The 18193-nt window shown below is 31.2% G+C and overlaps 1 pseudogene; it reads right to left on the bottom strand.

Moving 5' to 3' along the window:
- Positions 1–18193, bottom strand: part of LOC103873399 — a 42068-nt pseudogene that overhangs the window by 13022 nt on the left and 10853 nt on the right.

Raw genomic sequence — 18193 nt, forward strand, 5'->3', positions numbered from 1 at the left:
AGGTGTCAATGGGATTGTTGTTATCGTTTGTCATTTTTCTGTAGAGAAAACATGAAAAAACGGATTAGTACTCCATTCAACAAATAACATATTATTTTAAAGAAAATAATAATCTAAAATCGATGTTCATTTTTGGTGTTTGAACCAAATCATATCGATATAGTCTTGAGAAAACGTTTTGCAAACTCGCTTAAAGGCGTTCGCAGAAACCATTTTTTATAGACTTAGAATGTTTCACAAACTCGCTTAAGAAAGCGGTCTTGAAACGATTCATTTTATAGAACGTTTTGAAGATGTATCAAAAACGTTTTGCAAAAATGCTAGAAAGCAATCCGCAAATCGTAATGAAATAAAACAGAAACGTTTCGCGGAAGTGCTGTAAAGCAAATCGCAAACGCGTTTTCAGAATAACACAGAAACGTTTCGCGGATAAGCGTATAGCAAATCGCAAACATCGTTATCAGATAAGAATAAAACGTTTCGCGGAAGTGCTAGAAAGCAAATCGCAAACACGGTTCCAAAACCCGTTTTTATAAATCGTTCTTCAACCCGATTCGAGCTTTAGGAATAAAGCGATTTTGAGTTAAGATTGTAAAAGCCGGAAAACCGGACTGACATAAACGATAAAATAAGAAACGATGTTAAGGAAATATACGAATGTAAAGACAAATACAAGAACGATAAGAAATCGTATTCGCAAAGAGACATGGAGTCGAGATATGATCTCTTTCGTTAACTCAAAATATTCGCTCCGTTAGTGAGACGGAACTGTACGAATATAGAGTCCCAGGATAAAACCATGGCAGACGAATCACGCCTCACTCGTGATCGCCCTATCGAACTATAAATTCTACGAAACACTCTCGCAAAATAGACTTACGCAGAGGGATTTTTGCTGTTGGATTTTGATACGGAAAAAGTTAGAGAAATGAGAAGAGAGACGAGTTGTATTTAAAAGGATGGACGAGGAGCGACTTCCCGTAACTGTTGCATAACGTGCGCACGTTAGTGGGGATTTGGCAAAGATCTCGGGAAGTTTAAGTTACAAACTTATTCCCCAAGACTCGCTCTCTCTCTCTCTCTTATCTCGTTTAAATATCTCGAGAGGATGAACTGCATGACGTTTTTTATTTTATAGACAAACTGCTTGTCGTTTTAAAATAAAATGCATGTTGTTTTTGAGATTTTAAATGGCAAAGTGTTGAGCTTAACTTGGTCCAAAAAGAATAGTTCTTATCGGGCCTTAGCCCAAGCCCAAGCCCAAGCCCACGCCCCCGCCGAGCCGAGCCCGAGCCGAGCCGGCCGGACGGCGGCGGCGCGCGCGCATGGGGAGCTGTCTCTTCCTTTGAGCCGTTTAATCTAGTGTAAGTGTATACACTTATATATACTGCTCGTTTTCTCCTCATGTAACCGATGTGGGATGTTATTAAAACTCCTTCATTAAAGTCATGAAAGGCTTCTTGTGTTAACTCCCGCAGGCCCATTTCTTTTCATCATTTCCAATTTTTTATTAAAGCTATTGGGCTTAATAAATTGGTCCAACACTTTCTTTATTTCTGTTATTAGGTCGGTGGTTTGTGTGTTTTGTTCTAAAGTAGAAGACTCTGTGACGACCTGTGTTGAATCGGTCCTTCTCAATTGTATGCTTTTAGGCTTGTGTGAACTTTATGGTGCCATGTTAAGAGAAGTGTTTTATTTTTTCGTATGTGTAATGTAGTTAATACAGATTATGTCAGTCCGTATATGTGAGGAGCATTTGTAAGAAATAACCTTAATGATGTATCTTATTAACAGAAATGCTATGTTAATGATGTGTCAGCTCAATAGTTTACTCTCACACCCCCTAAATTAAATATCCATCTATTACTAGAGTAATTACATAAAATACCATTGGTCTTACCTATTGTAAATTTTATTTATTAAAAGAAAAGTCACTAACCTTTACTCATGTGTGATTTTTTAAAAAATGAACCTAATGAACATATTACTAGAAAGTCATGTTACATTTAATTTATAATCTTATATTATTATAGGTCTAAATAACTTACTTTCTAGATTATAGGAACTAAATAATATGTCTACTAAATTATAGGAATTAAATAATTATCAATCTTTTCTAAGCCAAAAACGTGATCTGAAAACAACCAATTCAATAAAAAAATATATACAATAAAATTATTATGTTTTAAAAAATGATAGACACACCTCATATATATTATACTAATATATATCAATGTAGAATTAAAAATAAAATATTTCTATAAAAATAAATGAAAATAAACACCCGCGCGGTTGCGCGGATCGAGATCTAGTCTATTATATTAAAACAAAAGTCACAACTTCTTTTCATGTGTGATTTTTTTTTAAAATGGACCTTCCCTAGAAAATTATATTTCATTTAATTCTAATTAACATTATGACATCATTAAAATATCACATCTTAAATAATTGACATATATAACAACTCACCTATAAAATTGTCTTATTTTTTAATTATAAAAATATGTTGAGAAAAAAATCTACAAAATCTTATTAGATATTTTAAATATTATTATATAATGAATCATTGAATAATTTCGTGATTAGTACTCTAATATTATTATAAATTAATATTAGTTAAGATTTTATTATAAAAAAAAATTTCTATACTATTTTCTTAAAATTTCTAACTATAGTCTATATTATCTATTAAAATAGAAATATTGAATTCTTTCATATATTGTTTTATAATTTGGACCATCCTTTAATTTTTTTATTAAATATATTTTATCAAGACTAATAATATATATCTTTATATTAAAAGAGAAGTCACAACCTTTACTCATGTGTGATTTAAAAAAAAATGAACCTAATGGACATAATACTAGAAAGTCATGTTACATTTAATTTATAATCTTACATTATTATAGATCTAAATAACTTACTTTCTAGATTATAGGAACTAAATAATATGTCTACTACATTATAGGAATTAAATAATTATCAATCTTTTCCAAGCCAAAAACGTGATCTGAAAACAACCAACTCAATAAAAAAATATATACAATAAAATTATTATGTTTTAAAAAATGATAGACACACCTCATATATATTATACTAATATATATCAATGTAGAATTAAAAATAAAATATTTCAATAAAAATAAATAAAAATAAACACCCGCGCGGTTACGCGGATCGAGATCTAATGTATTATATTAAAACAGAAGTCACAACTTCTCTTCATGTATGATTTTTTTTTAAAATGGACTTTCCCTAGAAAATTATATTTCATTTAATTCTAATTAACATTATGACATCATTAAAATATCACATCTTAGATAATTGACATATATAACAACTCACCTATAAAATTGTCTTATTTTTTAATTATAAAAATATGTTGAGAAAAAAATCTACAAAATCTTATTAGATATTTTAAATATTATTATATAATGAATCATTGACTAATTTCGTGACTAGTGCTCTAATATTATTATATATATTAATATTAGTTAAGATTTTATTATAAAAAAAAATTTGTATACTATTTTCTTAAAATTTCTAATTATAGTCTATAATATCTATTAAAATAGAAATATTGAATTCTTTCATATATTGTTTTATAATTTGGACCATCCTTTAATTTTATTATTAAATATATTTTATCAAGACTAATATATAGAATCTTTAAACTACGTTAATCACAATATCTTTTGATATATTTTCATTTTAAATATAAATATATATCTTGTTTAAAAGATTTTAACAAGATCTTAATTTTTAAAAATTATATGTAAATTTTCATTAATTTCGAAATTAGTTATGAATAATATTATACATTTATATATTTTATAATATTAAAAATATAAATTCTACCATTTTATCAATTATATAATCATAATCAATTATTTTAAGAGAAATTATTAATTATTATATTGTTCTAAATATGATTAAATTATTTTAAATTGTCAAATTTATATATTTTATTTTTTGTAAGTATTTATATTTGAAATGTAATATGTAGGTAACATGTGTTAATATTAGAAAACTATATAATACACATATATAAATTAACATGTATTTCATCAAAGTTAATAATACAAATAATTTATGCATGATATTTTTTATTTTAAATATAAATATAAATAAATATATACATATATATATGTATAATTTTTTTTAACAAATCTTTTGAAAATATTATAGCATTATCTTCATTTTCAAAAATATTTTGTTAAATATTTCAACTAATTTCGTAAATAGCAATGAACTATTATTATCCATTAATATATATATATATATATATATATATATAGTAATCATTTATAAAATAAAAAAACTCCCTTTTCATCATTTTATAATAATAATAGTTCATATTAAATGAGATTATTATATTGAACTAAATATGATAACATTATATTAAATTGATAAAATTGTAAAAAAAAGTTTTTATAAATATAAAATATTTATGCTAAAAATATAATACGATGATATAACGACTTAACATTCAAAAATTATATAATACATGTATAAAAATCGACATATCTTAGACTTTTGTATATATGATAATATATTATCTGAAATAAATAAATGTAAAAATATTGCTAATAGAAAACTTAGTTTTCAAGGTCGGTGGGTCAAAACTGAATATAATTTTAATTCAAAAATAATATTTAATATGTTTTTAATGCATATATTAATTTGTTAAATAAATATATATACCATAAATGATGTAAAAAATTATTTATATAAAATAAAAATAAACATCTGCACAGTTGTGCGGGTCGAAATCTAGTGTTAATTAAACTCTATATCATCTTTTATAATTAGTGTTACATTACATATGACGTGATAAATATTTATCCACCTCTTCCAATAATAACTTTACATGTTAATACATATTAATACACCAAAAAAGGTTTTACACGAGCCTTGATCAAAATGAATTTCAATATATATTAATAGTTGCCGGACATAAAGAACCTTCAACGTAGTCAGAATGTTTTAAATCTATGAAGAACAAATATAATGGTTCGTTCTTAAAGTAATCAATATTCATAATTCATCAACCAAACTAATACAAAGGTTTACACCCAATTGCAAGTTCCATGAAGTATATTAGCTAATTCTTTTACACTCGAAGTACCGTGATAACAAGTTTCTTTAATGGGATTGAATAATTATTTTCTCATGTGTCTAGCAACCTATCTATGTTGTAAGAGGTGGTAATTTTCTCATATACTGTTAATTTATATGATGCTTTAATAGCTGATCCTGTCTTTAAATCTTATAACGAGTATTAGCATGGATTGTCTTTATATTGAAATGTACACAATGCAAAGCTAAACTTTTAAAACCAAAATTTTAATTTTGATTATATAAACATTTCAAATTATTTCACCTGTAGTTTAATAATAAAGTTGAATCAACAAATGATATGTTTGAGATTAAATTTTTTGTTCTGTACAATTATCTTGTTTCTTCACAGTGCTTACAGTGTTGTTGTTTCCATAGAATCAATGACGGTTCTCAAAAGGTACGTCCTAAGGCTGTTCATGTCGATTAAGTACATAACAGCAAACGTAGTGGATAAAAACAACGGGAGAGTAGTGACAACAGCTTCAACGGTAGAGCACGCAGTCAAGAACTTACTAGAGTGTGGTCGTACTTGCAGTGCCAAAGCAGCTGCTATTCTAGAAGAGGTTTTGGCGATGAGGCTGAAAGTAGAAGGGCACCAAGATGGGCAAGGAAGAGGCATCCACGTCGATGTCAAGAAAGAAATCGAAAAGAAAGGGTTCAAGAGTCAAACCAAGGTATGAGCTGTTATTAACTCCGTAAGGAACAACGGTGTTACGCTAATTCTTGATGATTTTAATGTTGATGAGGACAAATATTATTGTTATTGTTCTGACGAGGGCCATCAGTGAATTTTCCTTCTGTCGAATCTTAGATTGTGTTCTACATAAACTTGGAATAGTCAAATCTTTATGACAAAATAAAGAGTGTTCAGTGAATAAAATTATCAGGTTTTAAGTTGGTTAATAAATTAACTACTCTATTAGCTTAGTTATCATAAACTTGGAATAGTCAAATCTTTGAAAGTTTTGCTGACGTTGTTTAGTGTTTAGTGTTGACTTATTCTAAAATACTCTAATATGATATGTATACGGATAAACTTATTATGATATCTATAATTAAGTGTTTCATTAGCTAATTATTATGATATGTATACAGATAATCTTATTAGTCTATAATATTTTATTAATTTTTAGAATTATTAAATTGAAGAAAATGTTTTTAAGATTCAATTTTTAAAAGAATTTTTATTTTATTTTAAATAAAAGTATTTATTTATTTCTATTAGATTATTTGGTGTTTGTGTGTTTCAGAAACATCAATGTGAATAAGTTTATTTTTATTTAATTAGGTTAAGTTACATTAAACTACTTGGTTTTCTATGACATGCGCATGAAATATTTTTTCTAAGAATAGTTTTATGTAAAATAAAATTTGAATTATGCTTTACTGGTTTACAATATTTTAATTTATTTTCTCAATTAGTTAAACAATATTTTAATTTATTTTTTATTTAGTTAAAATTAAGTTTAAAATCAAAAAATTGTTTAATAAGTATTTTATTTTAATTATTTTTATAGTTGAGTTCATGTATATTTAGTTTTACATTTTTGTTGATTACAATATATTAACCGATTAAATGCTTTATTATATTTGTTTTTATAAAATAATTGTTAATCATAACATTTTATATCATTTAAATCCAATTAAGTACAATAACTTAAAAACTTAGGTTAGTCATATATTTATGCCATTTAACAGATATAACATATTGATCGATTGGAATTAATAAAATAATTCTCAATCAGACAACCATTGCATTGTATAGCATTTAAATCCAAAGAAATTCAATAACTTGAAAATTAAAATTTTCAAATATTTCTGTCAATTAATAGATCTAAGTATAAATTTCAAATATTTAATGAAATAACTATTCATAAAATTTGAATTTTAATCAATTTTTTTGTTTTATTAGGATATATTTACAATTAATTTGATTGGATGTAAATAATTTAGGAGAATTATTTTTGTCTTTTTATAATAAATTTAATGCATTTATGACAATAATTATCATTTAAAGGTAAATTTTAAAGTGATATCAAATTTAAGATAAAGTTAAAAAATTTCCCATTTGATATAGTATTTGTAACATATTATTTTCAACTGGAGAAAATTATCTCTACACAGACGTGATGATCAGCCTTCACATCATATATGAATAAGTTTTAGCGATGTAAATAGTTTTTCCTTAGTTTTGTCTGTTTAAACATTTACAAAGAGCAAAAACATAATGGTGGAAAAACTTGCACCAATTAGAAATTCTTTTTATTGATTTATATCACCGGTTTTATTTTCAACCTTTTTTTAAAAAAATTAAATTTTTTTTATTGTTGGCAAAATAAACTGAAAGAAGAAAACAAATTGATGGCTGTCAATTTTAACATTGTCTTTTGTCATCCGGCAAATCAACTTTTTTTCTTGTCCCTGATTATAAAATTAGTTAATATATTGAAACGTAAGACACTTGCACTATTTGAAATTGTTTCAAAATAAATAAAAAAGTATTTAAAGTTTTTTCCTAATAGAATCAGTAGCATACTGTTCACTAATTTATTAACTTTGATATTTATAGATACCAAAGTTAAAGTTATAGAATGTGATCCTATTTTTAGCAAGTGCGCCTCGAACCAAATTGATCCTATATTGACTTCCATGCAAAACTTCATCATCTGACTTTTACAAGCAACTATGTTTTTATTTATTATCTCAGATAATGACCGCTTAACCTATCATAAGATCAAAAGTCTTCTTTCCTACCGACACATCTCAACATTATATTGACTTCCGTGCAAAACTTTTATAGTCTGACTCTTTTTTCTAATTCAAAATTTTTTGCGTCTAACACCACAATCTCCTTAGATAAGGGACAAAAGTTGGAGCTGTTACAACTAGAACCTGACACCTCTACCCTTAAAAAAAAAGTTTTTACAAGCAGCTTCTGTTTCAACAGCGTCGTCTTAACCAATATAATATCCCTGAATAAAACACAGAATATGAGCCGAGGCTGCTTTTTAACGCATTGGTAACTACAAATCTACAAGCAGCTATTTGTTTATCGTAATACCTAACCCAATCAAAATTTGTCTTTTCATTTCCCACAAAAACCAGATCTAGTTCTTATATATATTTTCTAGTTGCAATATTGTTCTCTAATTAAGCCCTTTGTCAAAAATAAATAAATATTGTTCTCTAATTTTGAAAATTATATGAAACACGCTAGACCCGTCTCAATAATATAATGGACCCTAAAGTGAGACAAATTTTTGATCTTTTTCTTGAACAATTTTTCTTTTTAAAAATCCTAATCTAAACTAAAAATATCCAGACATTGTAATGGACTATGTGCAAATAAACACGCACATGTTCGTGTGTTGTACTGAATATATATATATATATATAATATATATATATATATATTTTGTTATTGTTCTTAAATATGTTTTTCTGATGATGTGATTATGTGGTAAGTATTTATTTATGAAGATTATTATTTGATGTTTTATTATGTTATGTAGTAGTAGGTAATAAGTTAATATATTATGTGATTAATATTTTGTTACTTTTTCACTCTAACTGTAGAAGTTTTATGTTTAGATTATGTATTGCACTCTAATTTTTTCTTATTAGTTTGGTCATTTTATATTTTTAATAGTTAAATAAATACATAATTTGTAAATTAAATAATAGAAAATGGCAAAAATAATAAAATATTTTTTTTTAGTTATATTTAGTTGTGAATAAATTAAATATGTAAAATATATTTCTATTATTTTATTTATTTCTTTATCCATCTTGAATTTTAGTGAACAATAAAATAAATTATCAAACTTCATATGGTAATAGTTAGTGCGAAAATGATTAGGTAGTTCAAGATTAAAAATTACTTGGTAATCTAAAAGAAAGACCTAAAATGTAAAAAAAACATATGTGATAACATGTGTCGCAAAAACCTCATGCCACTTGTAAGAAGAAGGGAAAAAACCAAAACGGGCTTCGTTGAGGTTTTGGAGTTGGGCTGCTTTGTTGAGTTTGTTGGGTGAGAGATTATGAAAAAAATGCAATGGTCCAGCACAGATAAGTTACAAAATCACTCGATGTCTTATTTTTTTATGGTGCCACGTGGCGCAAAAAGCCCTTCTCTACTTGATGACGTGGAAGACTGTGCTTAGAGCACATGCCTACTTTATATATAGATATATATAGATATACACACGCGTGTGTGTACTGTATCATTGTATGCAATGGTAACTACGAAAACAACATGTTCTTCGCAACTGATTAAGTGGATATTTGTGATACCTAGGTTTGGTCAAAGTCATAGTTGAAATGATCGACCATGTATTAATCAAATAAGAACACACATAACTAACCATTTTTGTAATTTAACCAAACTTAAGAACGGTATTGATGTGTACATAAACATTTAATCTGAGATTCTCGAATCAGTCGCCAAGTATATATCATATTAGGTATAACTCAAGGTTGGGCAACCACAAAAAGTAATACCCAATAATTGGTTTTTCTATACAAATACTAATTTTATATGGAACCCAAAATATAAAACACTTTGTACATTACATAGTTCTATATTTAACACATTCTACATGCCAAAATTTTGGAATAGATTATATGAACCTGATCAACATGGTAAAAGAATCTGATACATGGACGAACTTCTCAACAGAGCTGAAAGCGATAAAGACTTTTAAAACAAGATTCCAAGAATTCAAGAAATTTCATATTTTTCGACGACAAAATGAAGTTTCAGATTTCTTACCTAGAACTGCAAAGATCATTTCATAGAGAATTCTTATTTTATTGGTTGTTCTATTCCAATAAAATTACTCGGACCACCTCTAGTTTGAATAATAAAATAGCCGTTTGAAGTAAAAAATGATCTTAGACAAATGTTACAGTTTAACCTCAAGATTACTGGTCAAAAATCTTTATGGATAAGATATGAAAAATACCATTGAAAAAGAACAACCAAACTATCATTGGCTAATGACGTTCCTTCCCGTTCTATCGTTAAGGTCTCATGGCTAATTGTCATATGCATACACAAATGAGTTATGAATTCGTTTCATAGAGAATGTAATTTTCACATTTTTTCTTGTTACACAAAAATCTCACTTTAGACTTCCAATACAATTTATACATGTTTTAAATTTAATTTTAATTAGACAATTAATTTTATAAATAATTTTATTTATTTCAAAAACTATCGGTTAAGAAAATGTCACAAATGAATGTTAAGCATTTTCTTAATTTTTATAAACACTGTCGAAATGACATTTTTCACGAAACAAAATGAGTAATATTTAGACTTAAATAATTTTCCCCATTCAGATTTTTTTTCAGTAAGCACATTCTGTATGGATTACGTTATTATATTATCTTTATTTCGCTGAAAATGATAGAAACATCTGAAACCATTTCAGTATTGTCTGTAGAATTAGCTAGGTAGTTTCAAACTATAAATTATAAATTTGTTTATTTCGGCTCTTAAGATTTTTTTGAAGTTAGTTGCTATTGATGCACTTGTGAATCATATGTTTTACAAATCATATGTTTTGGAAAATAATTAGTCTAAAGGGACATAGTTATCATTTTTTTGCTCTAAAAAAACAATTTTTCCAAAAATCTTTCACTCAAATTGTATTCCATCTTTATGTTAATCACCCTAATCGTAGCAGATATCTCCTTTTTTTTCTCTTCACTATCCAACGAATAAAAACTTCATTGCTTCCAAAATATGTTTCTTTTAACGCATTTATTTCCTTCCTAGATGTTTACGTTTCAAGCATGTCACTCATTTTTTTTGGTGTAAAAGAAAGTAATTTCATCTCTTAGTGAGGAACCTAAACATTGGAGGTGATTAGTTGGGCTGTAACTATAGAAAATTTATTTTAAAATTTAGTATATAAGATTTTTGATTTTTCTTTAAATGATGTAACTTTAAAATTTCCTACAGCTAAAAAGATGGAGATTTAAAAAATAAGATTTTTCTAACTATTTTTTGTATGTTTTTGCTGTAACTTTAGTTTTTTTTGTTGTAACTTTAAAAACTAAAATAAATCATGATTAGTAGTATTTATGGATGTAGATGAAAATTAAACTTAAAGTTACTTCCTATAGCCTAACCAATCACCCCTATTGTAAATAGTTCTTTCCAGTGCGAATTGAATCCAAGTGACGGTAGTTTCAGTCGAAACTCGTTTACCACTTGGACCAATGGGTCCTGGTTCCACTATGCCACTCTTGTAGTAACTTAAACTGTCACTCATATCTGGATCCAAACGATTGTAGATTCATTGATCAAGGGCGTTACAAACGTTTGAAAATATTTCTTAGGTTATATGTTTATTTGGTAAAGTGATAATGGTTGTGGATGTGTCCTACGTTTAAGGATAATATTTTCTATGGAATTTTCGTTGGAAATCTTTATCAGTGGCTACAAAGCCGCTTCCAACGTCCAAAAGTCAAAGTTCGTTTAAGTATTTCACCAATATTGATAGAATCATTGACTAAAGTAAAAACACTATAAATTAATAATGTTAAATTTATAATATTTTATTAGATGGTAATCTACATCCGGTATGGAATAAAAGTTAAATTTATACAATTATAATGGTTAGTTTTTTCAAATTGAGCATGAAGATTGCTTGTGTAAATTTTTTTTCTTGCTTAAAGCATATATAAATTTTGAATGACAAATTATGTATATTATGTTTGTCTTTTGTTGTTCATTTTTTGGAATTGCATAAAAACACTCAAAGTAATAATGATGTGATATTTTTCAAGGGTTTTTTGCAGATTTGACTCAAAACATAAAGTCAAACACAAAACTAACATCTTCTTTTTTATTTTTGTTTTTCTCTATTCACCCCACATGTTCACATTATTTACGAAAATGCCATTATTTTTTTTTTTTTCGAAAATGGCTTTTTTACTCTCTCAACCTCATCATCTTCAAGTATTTACAAGATTGCCATTGCTATCAATACCCCAACCACCATGAACAACCAATTTGAAGCTCTTAATGCACCTAAAATCGATTTACACTCTCTCTTTCTCACTTGTTTTTTTTTTGAATTATACAGAAGTATCCTGGTCCCACAGAAGTGATCCAGACTAATCACGTGTTGCCACGTGTCGGTCATCTGTCCCTCTTTCTCACTTGTTATGAATTAAAAACAACATCTCTTTCACTTTGCCTCCATATTCATCCAAAAAACTCAAGCTTTTGATTCAAATTTTTTTATGGTTGATAGAACCATTCAAGCATACTATTCTTGGTGGGTTACTTTCGTTTGAGATTCTGGGTGGTTGGAGAAGACTCTATTTGCTAAAGAAGTCATCTCACTAGTTTAAGGTATATAATTGAATTTTTTTCCAGATCTGTTCGCGTAGAAGACTTACCCGTAAGTAGTCTTGCTGTAGAAGACTTACGGGTAAGTCTTCTGGTCAAACGGACGACTTACTTATAAGTCATTATCTTTGTTTGTTAAAAAAAAATCTAGAGAATACCCTAGACGACTTATTGGTAAGTCGTCTAGGATAAATGGGTTAGTTTTGCATTTAACCGAATTGTGTCAGATATTTGACTTTTCCTGGACGACTTACCAGTAAATCTTCTCTGGGTAAACAAAAATTTCAATATTTTATTAAAGCTAGACGACTTATCTGTAAGTCGTCTCAGGTTACTTTTGCAATTGGAAAATAAAACTTAAATATTTACCTTTTCCCAGACGACTTACGCGGAAGTCGTCAAGTCAGACTTACTTGAAAGTCGTCCAGGATAAGCAAAGTCGTCCAGATTTATTTCCTAGATTCTGGTCAAACCTTGCTTATCTCGGACGACTTTCTCGTACGTTGTTTATCTGGACGGCTTTCAAGTAAATCGTTTGGGTAAAGTTAAATATTTAAGTTTCTTTTTCGAATTGCAAACTAACCTGAGAAGACTTACAAATAAGTCGTCTAGCTTTAATAAAATATTGAAATTTTTGTTTACCCAGAGATGACTTAAGTCTAATATCTGATACAATTCGGTCAATGAAAACTAACCCGTTTATCTTAGACGACTTACTGGTAAGTCGTCAAAAGATTTTTTTTTAACAAACAAAGTTGGACGACTAACTTGTTGCAAAAATGACCTGTTTGGATGACTTACTGTTAAGTCTTCCAGACGACTTACTGATATGTCGTCTGCGTCAATGTTTAGTAAACTTTCATTTTCTCTATGTTTACTAATGTGTTTTATTTTGAATTTTTGTAGATGATGCGTCAGTTACATGCAGTTTATGGAGAATAGTTGTTGAAAGATTGCCGTTGGGATTTTGTGGTTGATAATATCAAAGGAGCGAGAATCATTTTTTTGGGGAAAGATTCGACACATGCTGAACTTCTTGCAATGGCTCAAGAAGATTTCAACCTGGACATGAGCACATAATCTGTGGAGATAACCTACTCATTACCAGCAGAAATGATGCTGGCTCCAGACACCCCTTCTATTCATGTTACAAGTGATAGACAAGTTTGAAACTTGCTCGAGATAACCAAAACGTATGGAGTACGGCTTTGTTTATCAATCCGTAGCAAGGTGGAAACGGTTTCAGAGTTCAGGGAAGAAGATAATGAAGCTGATGAATGTTTTCAAGATAATGATGATGATTTGGTTGAAGATGAAAATCATGATGGGGAGAAGGACGATGGGGAGGAGGATGCTGGAATCTCTATTGTTGCTGAAGCGGACGAGAATGGTGAAGATTACAGTGTTTATGGAAAGGTTGAAGATGAGGATGATGAAGATGATGATATGTGTTTTGAAGATATCAAAAAGATTGAAGGAGGAAGATGGAATGGTAACAATATCTATGTCAACCAGAGTTTTGTTAGCAAGGATGCACTGCTTTCAGAGCTGCGGTTGACAGCAGTGAGGTTTAAGTTCTCCTTCAGAATATACAAGTCAACGAAACTCTCCTTGTGACAACATGTCCGGTTAGTGGTTGTCAATGGAAGGTCAGAGCGAGTGTGAAACATTGGACAAACACGTTTTGCGTAACAAAGTATGTGGAAAAACATACATGCTCAGTGGGAGACCGACTCGCTCAGCGGAGACACTGTACTCCGAAGTATGTTGGTAGGCTCGTTGATCATGTTGGAATCATTGATGGGTTGAATCCGCAACATATCACTGATGCAATGAAGAACATGTTTGGCATGACGCTTGATTACACCTCTTCATACAGAGCACTTTTATATGCACAAGCATTGGTGAGAGGATCAGCAGAAGATGGGTATTCGCGTCTGCCATCATATCTCGAGCAAATCTCCTTAGTAAATCCCGATTCTATCACGGCTATAGAACTCGATTCTATCAATAGATTTAAGTATCTATTTCTCTCTTTTGGAGCTTCTATCAAAGGTTTTAAGTATCATAGAAGGGTCATTGTGGTGGATGGGACTCACCTAAGTGGGAAGTATGGAGGTGTTATGTTAGTTGCAGCCGCACAAGATGGGAATTTTCAGATATTTCTATTGGCTTTTGGGATCGTAGATGCTGAAGATGAACCTTCTTGGGAATGGTTTTTCACAAAATTGGCTAGTTGTATATATGATGAGCAGCCTCTGGTGATAGTCTACGACCGGCACACGGTCATTAAAAGTGCGTGTGATAAGGTGTTTCCTTGGGCAACCCGAGGAATATGTTATTATCACCTTCAAGATAACATTGTCAAAAAGTATAAAGGGAAACATCTCTTGTACTTGGTGAAAGGTGCTGCTTATGCTCATACGGTTTCAGATTTTGACCAGTACATGGCTGAGATACAGAGTGCAAACCCGGACCTTGTAACGTATTTGGAGAATGCCAACGTCAGCCTATAGTCAAAGGTTTATTGTCAAGGGGACATGTACAACATAAAGACAAGCAACATTGCTGAATCTATTAATTCCGCTCTGAAGCAATCTAGAAGATTTCAGTTTCAGTTCCTGTTGGAGTTCATAAGGGAGAAGCTAGGAAAGTGGTTTTGGAAAAGGACAGAAGATGCTTTGAGTCTCCCAACTCAACATAGTCGAGGTGTCGAATACTTGCTTGCTGTTCGATCGGAGATAGCAGATACGATGACAGTACAACCAATTGATGGATGGCAATTCTTTGTGAAAGGTGGTAAAATTGACTGTGTGGTTGATTTGGAACATGGAAAGTGTGATTGTGGTGTCTATGCAGTGGAGAAAATACCTTGCTCTCATGTTACAGCCGCTGGAACATCTGTTGGTTTGCATATCTCCACACTTGTATGTCCAATGTACTCAAAGAATTTTCTGTTTGTAGGATACTCAAAGAATATATATCCTTGTGCTGGACAACAAGTTGAGGAACTCACATGCTTTCCTCTGGAGGTAAAGCGTGGTCCGGGAATACAGAAGAAATCAAGATGGCAGTCTTGGTTGAAGCTATCCAGGATGAGAGCACGCAAACCCCGGAAGCAACAAAGGGTTTATAGATGCTCAAAATGCAACGAAACTGGCCATACAAAACCACAATGTAAGGAATGACGTGGACGACCTTCAAGTAAGTCGTCCAGAAGGTCGTCCAGTTAGTCGTCCACGGTTTTTTCTTCCAGAAGACCTTCAAGTTAGTCGTCCAGTGTCTAGTCTTCCAGTAGACCTTCACGTAAGTCATCCAGAAGGTCGTCCAGTTAGTCGTCCAGGGTGTTTCCTTCCAGAAGACCTTCAAGTTAGTCGTCCAGTGTTTAGTCTTCCAGAAGACCTTCACGTAAGTCGTCCAAAAGGTCGTCCAGTTAGTCGTCCTTTGTTTTTTTCTTCCAGAAGACCTTCAAGTTAGTCGTCCAGTGTTTAGTCTTCCAGAAAACCTTCAAGTAAGTCGTCCAGAAGGCCTTCAAGTAAGTGGTCCAGAAGACCTTCAAGTAAGTCGTCCAGGGTTTTTTCTTCCACAAGACCTTCAAGCAAGTTGTCCAGGAGGTCGTCCACGTAGTCGTCCAGTGTTTAGTCAATGTATTAAAAATTTGTGTTATGAACTTATCTGTGTCAACTTCTTTGTCAAATTGCACTACCAAACAAATTTAAGAAGGTTTTGCCCTTTATATTATCCGAAAGGTTCTACAGGTCACTGCAAAATAGGTTACAAAATAGGTCGACTACTTATAGTTAAGTCGTCCAACATTCCAGACGACTTAAATAGGTTACAAAATAGGGATCAAGTTCAAATACACACATCAGCCTAATCTATCATACAAAATAATCTAACGTAGCCTGTTTATCACGCCTCATACGCACTCAGGTTGGCATCATTGTCCTTGCTTAAGAACTCATGCGCGTCAAGAAGCTCTTGAAATATATCCACCGCCATCTTATCCCTCATAGTCTTCCCGTTGGCCTTAGCAAAGTCTTTTTTAGTAAACTCTATCCCAAGAGCATGACATTCAATGTACTTTAGAGTGTACACGCCACAATCACCAGCTCGGGCTGGAGGTATATTGTCCGGCCTCTCAAATGTGAATGGCTCCAGGCTGTATTGGACACGTTGTTTGTCTGAGGAAGCGCACTCAACAAGCAGATAAGGGACCATGTAGAGAAAAGGCTCCATTACCACATCGAGTTCTTCTGGGGAGATATTGGAACAAATGCTGTCAAAGACGACTATGTGCCTCTTAGGGATCGATATCCACATAGCAATCCAATGATTGTCCTTGTAGTTCACTGGCACATAGATATCATAAATATCCGTCCCCCAAACCTTGTTCGATTGGCAAAATGATGGTATAGTGCCTGCATAATAGTTCCACGCCCCACCAGGGAGGCTTCTTCCTAAACCATTCTGATTGGGCTCCGAGTCCTTAAAATCCTTGAAGTTGAATCTCCATTGCTGAGCAAAGAGATTATCAACGAAGCACATTCTCTCGCTCCTGAAATTTTGTGGGTTAGCATCGTACCTCTTCCTCAGTACATTAATCCAAGCATCAATATGCTGCATATAAAATAGGGTACAAGTCAGAAGATATCAGACGAATTAAGTCATCTGGTAAGCCGTCTACGTAGACGACTTACCAATAAGTCGTCTGGTAAGTCTTCTACGTAGACGACTTACCAGACGACTCATTGATAAGTCGTCTACAAAGAAGACGAACCAGACGACTTACAAGTAATTCGTAGACGAATTAAGTTGTCTGGTAAGTCTTCTACGTAGACGACTTACCAGACGACTTATTGGTAAGTCGTCTACAAAGAAGACTTATCAGAAAGTCATCTAAGTCATAACAGAAGACTTACACAGTCCTCCAGCCACTCTAAGGACGTCCGGAGGATGTGATACCACCAAGCTCTACTTGTACGTGTTTTTTTATCGAGAGCTGCTCTATAATGACTGCAAACACAAAATGTTGAAAAGCAATCAGTTTTTATAGACCAAAGCAAGCTATTATGGGAAAAGCAAACACTTACGGACAAGTTTTTAACCAATCAGCGAGCTCCTTCAACTTCTTCTTGTCAATTGGTTCAAAAGGATTATAGCCTGGATAAAGCTTTTTGTTTGGAATGATCACTTTGGCCGTGCGGTTTGCCGTATAAGGAGATTGCTGTGAGGCAGCAAGTCTCCTTGTTCGATCACTCTTTGCACGGAAAAGTGCTAAAGCAGCATCCCTCTTATCCTGATATCTAGCATCCTCCTTCTGTAAATCCGAAAAAGTGGACTGATTTTTGTCCAATAGAACAAGGCTCGGTTCAGGAGCTTTATCTTTCTAGGAACTATCATCTGCGGGCACATCTGGACCTTTATCCTCCAACATCCTCTTCCTTCCCGCATTCATCCCATTAACACTTTCACTCTGCAATATACAAGATGGGTTTAGACAATAATAACCAAAGATCCATTTCAAACAATAATAACCAATGAGTGTCTTCAAACATGAAACAAAAGTGAAATACAAAATCCATACACTATAAACAAAGCACACATGTTCTGACATACAAGAAACAAAGCAAGTGCAACTTTTCAGTTCTTATTCTTAAGACTTTGTCTAGTCAATCTCTTGTTGGGAGAGGATTCGTTACT

This window comes from Brassica rapa, chromosome A01, assembly GCF_000309985.2.
Source record: "Brassica rapa cultivar Chiifu-401-42 chromosome A01, CAAS_Brap_v3.01, whole genome shotgun sequence".
Taxonomy (NCBI): domain Eukaryota; kingdom Viridiplantae; phylum Streptophyta; class Magnoliopsida; order Brassicales; family Brassicaceae; genus Brassica; species Brassica rapa.